The sequence below is a fragment of the Lontra canadensis genome, unplaced genomic scaffold (genome assembly GCF_010015895.1).
Source record: "Lontra canadensis isolate GAN:19392208 unplaced genomic scaffold, GSC_riverotter_1.0 scaffold121, whole genome shotgun sequence".
Taxonomy (NCBI): Eukaryota; Metazoa; Chordata; class Mammalia; order Carnivora; family Mustelidae; genus Lontra; species Lontra canadensis.
Window position 1 is genome coordinate 4,892,951 of NW_022631115.1, and position 9,840 is coordinate 4,902,790.

At 38.3% G+C, this 9,840-nt stretch overlaps 1 long non-coding RNA gene across 1 annotated transcript; it reads left to right on the forward strand.

Annotated features, from left to right (window-relative positions):
- LOC116857261 lies at positions 1–1,652 on the forward strand. Its single transcript, XR_004380722.1, has 3 exons — positions 1–47; positions 824–890; positions 1,505–1,652. It is a non-coding gene; the product is annotated as an uncharacterized LOC116857261 (long non-coding RNA).
- The last annotated feature ends 8,188 nt before the right edge of the window (positions 1,653–9,840 follow it).

A 9,840-nucleotide genomic window follows, 5' to 3' on the forward strand; every position in this document is an offset into this window, starting at 1 on the left:
AGATCCTGAGAGATGGAAACCATTACCCTCAATTGGTCAACAGAAAGGTTAGCTAATTGGAGTAACTTTTACTGAGAGCACTCATCTAGTAAGTCACGGAGTTGAGGTTTGAAGCAAAGTTTGCACAGCTCTATACCCTATTTCCTGTACTTTTCCATTCTAAAATGTAACTTCTACTTTGAATGACTTAATGTGCTGTACCTATCAGAGATTTAACTAATGAAGATTGTGACCATGTAGAAGTTATAACTTTTCAAATACACAGAAAAGGAAATATTATTCTAACATTAATTTTCTTGTTCTGGGGTTTGGCAATTAGTTTGACACAACCCTTGAGAAATCAGAATTTTCTGGAAACAAAATAGAAGCATTGTAAATGAATTTAATATAGTAACACTTAATAGTTCTTCTAGAAACACAAAAACAATTCTAAATGTTGTAAAAAAAAAAAAAAAAGCTGTGAAGTGCAGCTGTAAATTCCTCCATATCGGGTTCTAGTACCAGGTGCCATGGGAAAAGATCGAAGTGGCGTGTGTGTGTGTGTGTGTGTGTGGTGTTACTTGCAGAAAGACCAAATTAAAATAGGATGACTTTTGGGGCACATGGGTGGCTCAGTGGATTAAAGCCTCTGCTGTCGGCTCGGGTCATGATCTCAGGGTCCTAGGATTAAGCCCCACATTGGGCTCTTTGCTTAGCAGGGAGCCTGCTTCTCCCATCTCTCTGCCTGCCTCTCTGCCTACTTGTGATCTCTCTCTCTATCAAACAAAGACATAAAAAAAAAAAATAGGATGACTTTTTCTTTTCTCCTCATTTGTACTCAAAGGTGGGAAATGGCTGTATGAAGAGATGATCTCCAAGAACCTTTAAAGGACTAACATGGCTTGACCGAGGTAATCATGAAAATAAAGAATGGGCTATGGGGTCATGGCTTAGGCTACCTCTGATATTGAAGGGTTGTATTTTTGATGAGATGGTAATCCTCTGTGTCATTCGGGGAAGAAATCCTGAGCAATAGGACTGTGAAGGGTAACAGTCTAGCACAGCAGTTCAGTCTAAACTCAGGCAGCTCATATTCATGTGCTAGCTCACCCTTCAATAGCTGTGAAAACCTGGCTCTGCTAGTTGATGTATTTAAGCTTGATTACCCTCATCTGTTTCCTAAAGACAGCCATGCAAACCTCACAGGGCTCGTGTAAGGCATACATGAGACAACATCAGTCATGTGCTCAGTCCACTGCCTGGCACTTAAGGCAAGTATCATAGACAGCAGCAATACAAGTATGATCATTAGGAGTCAGATTTTAACTCAAGTTAAAACTTCCTAACGACATGAGGTAACTAATTCTGGAGGTGCTAAATCTTAGCACCTTAGATGATCCCATCTTAAGGAAGTTACAGAGAAAGTCAAAGATTGCAGGCAGGTTTGTTCTGTCTCAAATTTTCTGACTCCTTCTTCTCTTTCACTGGATGACTCACTCATACTGAATTGCCTTTCCACTTTCAGACTCGGAGGAACACTAGGTGATGTGGGGATTGGCTCCCATGTGGCCATACAACAAGAGCCAGAGTGTGGGAGTTACCTGCCTGCAGGGAGAACCTTGGACAGTGAGAAATGGGATGCAGGAGGGAGCTGAGCAAATAAACTCACCCTCTGCTGTGGACTACTCCCGAGTCCTGCATGTGGACAGGCAGGTTGTTCTCCAGCTGATGCCAAGTGTTGTCATGTGTCATGCAGCACAGTGTGTCATATATTTCCTTGCCTAGTTTTACCTTTTTCCTCACCTCACTATTCAGTTCCTAATATTTATTTGAGAGGTGCACACTCAGGTCACTGTCCTGAGTGTGCACCTCTCAAATAAATATTAGGAACTGAAACCTTACTTCTGGCTCTACTTTCTAGAAGATCTGGGCTCAAAAGGTGTTTCTTACAAATCTGACATTCACTTTTATTGCAAAGCTAAATTTTGACTTTCATCTCATCAGACAGGGCATCATATAAAAAGCAACATCAACTGACCTGTCTAGGAGTTGTCCACCTCTGTAATAAACTAATCACATCTTCATATTAGACATTATACATAATAATTTTGAGGTCATGAAACTGGAGTGGCCTCTTTTTTTTCATGCACATTATGATATTGTTACAGGGGACACTAGTCTCATGCAATCCAGGGCACTGATTATTGTTGAAGAACAAGTTTGTGGAGGCTTTCTGTCACTTCTGGCAATTTGTCTTACCCTAGTACATTGTGACTCCTCCTCAAAGGTGGGAAGAAAAAACAGGAGGGTGGCGTCCTGGGAGCTAAGGGAAGGAAGTGTTACTGGAAGGGGAAAAAAAACAACTCTACTGAATACTGCTGAGGTTCTGTGATATGAAGACAGAATTTTCCACAGCGTAGAGTAGCAGGGAGACAAGTGAACTTTACAAGACTGTGTGGCATGAGCAGGGCTAGAACCAGACTAGATTTGCTCAGAGTAGCGAATTGAAGGGGCCACAATGGTGGGTATAGATACAAGACATCAAATGGTGGCTGGACAGAGGATCAAATAAGGATTTCCACACTGATGAAGAATTATCCAGGAGAGAGGAAAGGATTGGTGATTCAAGAGAGAGTAGATAACAGAAAGCAGTGACAAGAGAAGACAAAGGCATGTGCACCAAACCACAGCTGAAGAGATTGTCTTCTGGTAAATACTACTATGAGAGCAACGTATTAGTGTTCTAGGGCTGCCGTAACAAGGTGCCATGGACTAGGTGGTTTAAACAACAGAAACACATTTTCTCAGTTCCAGCAACTGGAAGTTGAGATCAAGTTGTCAACAGGGTTGGTTCCTTCTGAGGGTTGTGAGAGATGGACCTCTTTCCTTTGCCTGTACATTTGTCTTTTCTTTGTGTGTTCAGGTGGTCTTACTCTGTGCATGCATGTCTCTGGGACACCAGTCATATTGGATCAGGAGCCAGTGTAATGTAATCATTTTAACTTAATTATCTCCATAAAGACCCTGTGTTCAAATATAGTTACTGTCTAAGTCCATTCAAGCTGCTGTAAGAAAAATACAATAGATCCTACATATATATATGGAATCTAAAAAACAACAACAAACAAAGAAACACACAGAAAAAAACAAAAACAAAAACAAAACCCAACCCAAACAAAAACAAAAAACTGAATTTGTAGGGCGCCTGGGTGGCTCAGTGGGTTAAAGGCTCAGGTCCTGATCCCAGGATCCTGGGATCGAGCCCCACATCGGGCTCTCTGCTCAGCAGGGAGCCTGCTTCCTCCTCTCTCTCTCTGCCTGCTTCTCTGCCTACTTGTGATCTCTGTCTGTCAAATAAATAAAATCTTAAAAAAAAAAAAACTGAACTTGTAGATATAGAGAACAACTTGGCGTTTGCTGGAGGATGAGATTGGTGGGGGTGGGGGGGGATGAGGAAAGGGGTCAAAAGGTACAAACTTCTAGTTAAAAGATAAATACGGGAGCACCTGGGTGGCTCAGTGGGTTAAAGCCTCTGCCTTCAGCTTGGGTCAGGATCTTGGGGTCCTGGGATTGAGCCCCACATTGGGCTCTCTGCTCAGCGGGGAGTCTGCTTCCCTTCCTCTCTCTGCCTGCCTCTCTGCCTGCTTGTGATCTCTATCTGTCAAATAAATAAATAAAATCTTAAAAAAAAAAAAAAAGATAAATAAGTCCAGGACATGTAACGTACAACATTGTACTACAGTTAACAATACTGTATTGTATATTTTAATTGCTAGGATGGTAGATCTTAAAAGCCTTCATCACAGGAATAAAAGTTATTACTGTATGCATGAAGTGAAGGATGCTATCTAAATATATTGTAGTGATCATTTTATAATATGTACATATATCACATCATTTTGTACACCTAAAGCTAATATAATGTTATAGGTCAGTGATACCTCAATTAAAAAATAGAAGCAAAATAAGAGTGAAAATAAATGAAAATTAGAAGATAATTATGGGAGGTCCAACATCAAAATAATAGAGGTTTCAGATGCACCACAACCAAAAAGATAAGGATAAAAATATAGGGAAGGAAATTTTAATAGGATACTTCAAGAAATTTTGTCAGAAAAAAATATGTGCTTCTTGGTTTGAAGGGTGTACTAATTGTCCAGCAAAAGAAATGAAAATGGATCCACACTACACAATGAACATCACATCCTTGTTTCTCTCTCCTGGTCCAAGCTATACAATTTAATGATTAGGATACTATAAAAGATTGACAAGTCTTCAGTTGTTGGTCAACTTGAGTCATATATGTGTGTAAACAATGGAAGCAATAATGAAATGAGTGCTTTTTAAGGCTTCCATTGCACTCAGAATACATTGAGAGCTCCCCTTTTGACCTACCAGTCTCTCCATGATTAGGACCCAAGTAATTCTCTGGTCTTCTTGCCTTGCATGTTCTCCCTTAGCCACACTGGCTCCCTTGCTGGTCCTTGAGCATGCCAAGATGACGACCTTGAGGCTTGCTTTTTCCATTGTCCTGGAATGATTTTTTTCCTCTATATTTACATGTCTTCTCCCATTGTTTTATTCAGGTCTTCATGTAATGCAACCTTTTTCCTGATATTGCAACCTACCTTTTACTTTCATTGTTATTTCTTCCTTTATTCTCCAGTACTTTTCTTCAAAGCACCTATCGTTGATTGAATAAGCAAATAAATGAATTTTCTTATGCATTGTCTTCTCCATAAAATATGAGCTCTGTGCTGGCAGAAATATTGTTTTGTTTATTGCTGTACCTGATGTCTAGAAATGTGTCTGATAGACAGGAAACTTAATATATTTCTATTGGATAAATAAATAAAATTGTAGATAATTTCTTTTTTCATCTATACCTAGAACTTTGTCTTGCCTCAGTCTCACTTAAAAAAAAAAAAAAAAAAAACCCAAAAACAAAACAAAAAATTCTTGGCCAAATTCGAGGTTTTTTTTGTTTTGTTTTGTTTTTGTTTTTGTTTTTAAAGTAAGCTTCTAAAGGAAAGTCCAGTAGGTTCTACCTAGTCTTATAAAAATGGAAAGAGAATAAAGTCTTTAAAAAAGAGTGGGGGGCACCTAGGTGGCTCAGTTGGTTTGGCGACTGCCTTTGGCTCAGGTCATGATCCTGGAGTCTCGGGATCAAGTCCCACATCAGGCTCCCTGCTTGGCAGGGAGTCTGTTTCTCCCTCTGACCTCTTCTCTCTCATGCTCTTTCTCTCTCTCAAATAAATAAATAAAATCTTTAAAAAAAAAAATGGAAGGAGAACCAAAGCGGATGTCACAGACATGGAGCCACAGGGAGAAGGAGCTGAGGAGATTTCCATACAGAATTCTAGGAAAGGCAACATCTCGGAGGGAAACAACAGTGTGGTGTCCCAGAGAGATTTAACTCCTGGGGACTTGCTTTGCTAAAGACCCTGTCTACAAATTCAGCTCAAGATTTTTTGAGTCCCATAATTTCTGGATTTGGACAGTGAATATGTTAGCTGTGGCCAGTGTTCTGGAAGGTATAGGAAGACATAAACTTTCCTTCAGTCCTGAAGGAAGGGTAAGAAACTCCCCTCTGGGTCCTCTGGTTGAAACTGTTCCCAGCCGAGAAGGATGGGGATTCAGGAAAAAACTAAACTTGATTTGGAGAAATTCAAAACCTATGACTTTCTTATCCCTTATCTGGGGAGTAAAGTCATATTTTCAACAGGTTGAATAAAACACTTTACCTATTTAATATAATGAGTAAAAATCTCAGTTTTACCGGAATTTTTGACCCTACCGGAATTTTTGACCCCACCTTCACAATTCAAAATAGCAAGTGTACATTGAATATGAATGGTCCAAATATTGTAGGGACTATCATCAAATACAAGGAATAATCTTTTATGGAAATAAAACCTATTCATTTATTTAGACTAGGTGGTTTAAACAACATCTGTTTCTTATAGTTCTGGATGCTCAAAGTCCAAGATCAAGGCACAGGCAGAGTTTGTGTCTGGTAAGAGCGTCTCCTCTGGTTCATAGGCAGTTAACTTTACACTGTGTTCTCACATGGCAAAGGGGCAAGGGAGTTCTCTTTGGCCAATTTTCTGAGGGCACTAATCCATTATGAGGGTTCTGTCCTCATGACTTAATTACCTCCCAAATGCTCTACCTCCAAGCACCATCACATTGGGAATTAGGTAGGGTGGGGGGAGGGGGTACACAAACATTCATTTTATAGCAGTCACATTCTGAGGTACCGGGGGTTAGGACTTCAACATATGAATTTTGGAGGTGCACATAATTCAGTCCACAACAAAGAAAAACATTTTTTTTCCCTCCTATAACAGAAAGGGAAAAAGATGGGGCAGGCACAGTGTATCTAATTTATGGCTTCTACAATCTAAGTGAAACATGTATGGGGAAGAGATTTAAAAAGAGGAAACAGAGGTGCCTGAGTGGCTCAGGTGGTTAAGCATCCGGCTCAAGGTCATGAGGTCATGATCTCATGGGTCATGAGATCCAGCCATGGGTTGGGCTGCATGCTCAGCAGGAGTCTGCTTGAAGATTGTCTTCCTTGGCCATTCCTTCTACTCACTTTCTCTTTCTCTCTCAAATAAATAAAAGAATCTTTAAAAGAAAATAAAAAGAGAAAAAAAGTTTGAGACAGTTGCTTAGGGGCATGGGAATATTATTTAACTAAAGAAGCGTAGTAGGAGTCCTATACTGTGATAAGGCCCATTTCAGTTTTGTGGTCATGAATTTAAAGTGAAACCATTCAGCTTGGTTTGTAATTTCCTCTAGCAACACGCAGCTGCTCCGGAAGGGAGAAGAAAGCAGATGGGATTTTACCAAGCAAGTGTCACTCACCACTAGGAATTAAAATAACATGCAATTATGAGAGAGGTTTAAAATAACACAAACATTTAGATACAATCTATCACCCTCTTCACCAAATGTTAATGGCTACCAATTATGCCTCTGTATTTTTCTGGTTCACTCAGCTTGGATAAATCAACTTGCATTAAATCTTCTCTTAGAACCCAAGACTTCCTAAGGTCCATGTCACACACCCATGCTTCAGAATAGCTGAACCTAATAAGCTTGACCATCTAGATTAGAGTCAGAGGTTTTCACCAGTAGAGCCCTAACAGAGGACAGACGTTTGCCTGAGGGCCATACAACAGAGCCAAAATTCCTGACTGGTGAAGGACTCAAAATTCATTGACTTTCACATTTATGTAAAACTAGGGAGCTGGGAAAGTTTACGACATTTTGCAGTCATAGCCTGAAGTGAATTTTTATTTATTCATCCAGCACATACCTTACTGAGCACTTGCTATATGCAGGTGCTATTCTCATGCTGGAGGTAATAAACAAGAATATCTCTGCATGTGGAATTTAACAGGGGACAAGGAAAGGAACAAGCAAGTAAGAAAAATGTCAATATAATTTTAGGTGGGGATAACACTGGGAAGAAAAAAAAAACAAAACATACCAAGTTTAGAGAGAGGGGGAGGGTTTAGATGAGGTGATTGTGTGACCTCCTGAGGGGGTGTGTTTTGTTAGCGTGTGAAGGAAGCAGGGAGGGCAGAGAACTTTGAAATCATTGTTTGATGAATTGCAGATTGAATGTTGATAAATCTGCCTCAAGGGGATTTTACTTCCTAACACACAGTGCTGACTATACAAAGTTTGATTAACCATTGCTTTATTATACACATTGCGACAATGTAAAAAAAGTCCCATTTTCAATTTATCAGTGAATGCACAATTATTGTTTCCACTGTATCAGTTGGCTCCTCTATTATTTAAAATTTTAGTAAGTGTTTAGTGCTCATGAACAAATTAATAGAAACCTTGAAGCCACACAAATTCTCAGCTTTCATGGACAACTGACAGACACTAAAAGGGTTCTCCCTACATCATCACAACTGTTAAATGGGCCTTAGTAGGCAGCCAACTTTTACCATAACAGAAAATATTTCCGTGTTATAATCACATGAGCTTTTCCTGATTATGAACCCACCTCTGCCAAGGCACTATGACATGATAGTTAAATACCTTGGCATTAATCAGGTGAAGGCATTGAGGGACGAAAATAAGATCACATTTTAGGAAGAAGCCTCCCATATATATTGCATGTATGTAGATATGTGTATCCATGTCCGGGACTTCTACCTATCTTCCACCTGTCTCAAGAAATTTAGAAATACCTATGAGGGTAATTTTCATTAAGATAAATAAGTTCCGAGTATGCTACTTCATTTAAGGTTATGTCCTTTAGAGGGTAGTGTTTGGCATCTGGTTATTTGCCACACAGTTGAAAATAGGTTGTTGATTAAATTTCTATCATGAACAATGTCCACTAGAAATGGCCAGTCCTGGCACTAAGAATCTCAGTGGATCCTTAGGCTCCTTTCTCCCAAGTAAATAACTGGGAAGTAGACCTACTGGTCAGTCAGAGGTGACAGGAGATCGCAAGGGAATATCATGCAAACAGTTGGTCTTTCAATCCCTGGTTCAATACGTTTTTCTCTATGGAAGATATGAGAATTCCATGTTTTGCTTTTCCACTCCTGGTCAACAGCTGAAATGTGTGACAACTATTTAGCTAGTTTTTAGCAAGGGTGAATGGTGTTAACCTTATCTCCAAAAGTGTTTAAGAACAGAATAACTGAGGACATGAAGCTGTTATTACACTTACGTTATGCCAGGCTTCCTTATTTACCTAATAGATAATAATGGGAATACAACATCATCTTATAAGACTTTGTATGTTGTTTTTATAATAACTCTATTGTAATATAATTCATATGTCACAGAACTCACCCTTTCAAAGTTTGTAATCCAGTACTTTTTAGCATTTTCACAAATGCGGCATATTCATAGTACATTCAAATTTTACATATTTTATAACCACAAAAATATTCCCCATATCCATTACTTTCTCTCAGCTTTTGGAAGCTCTTCTCTCTCTATGAATTTACCTATTCATTTTTATTTTATTTTTTTATCTACAGTCATATATCTTCTTGAATGATCCTTCCTTTTACCATTACAAAATGTTATTTATCTCAATTAACAATTCTTATCTAAAGTCTATTTTGTCTGATATTTTTATAGTCATTCCATTTTTCCTTTGATTACTGTTCTCATACTATTTCTACAATTTACTTTAATCAGTTTGTCTCTTTGAACCTAAATTGTGTCTCTTGCAAACAGCATATAGTTGAATAATGCTTTAAAAATTCCTTTTACCAATCTCTGCATTTTGATTGAACTGTTGAATCAATTTTCAGTTAACACAGTCACTAAAAGGTAGGATTTATTTTTGTTATTTTATGTTTTCTTTACATGTTACATCCCTTTCCCCTTATTCTTCCATTAGTACCTTCTTTTATATTAAATACTTCCTATTGTACTATTTTATCCACTAATTTCTTTTATTGTATTTTTAAGTTATCTTCTTAGTGGTTTCCCTAGAGATTACAATTAGTATCCTCAACTTAAAAATTTTAATTTCAATACTGTAAAAAAAACTTTGCCCTAATATAGCACTCCTTTTCCCCCTCCTTTGTGTGATCCTTATCATTAAAAGTATAATGTTATACATCATAAGCCCATTAAGACATTTTAAAATTATTGCTTTATGCAAATGTCTTTTAAATCAGAAGTAAAAAAGATTAACATGCAAAAATTCACTTACAATGTCCTTTATGTTTACATATGTGGTTATTGGTACTGGTGCTCTTTCTCTGCATGGATTTCAGTTACTACTGGATGTCATTCATTTTGAACTAAAGGACTCCCTTTACTATTTCTTGTAGAGCAGGGCTCCTAGAGAGAAATTCTCTGTTT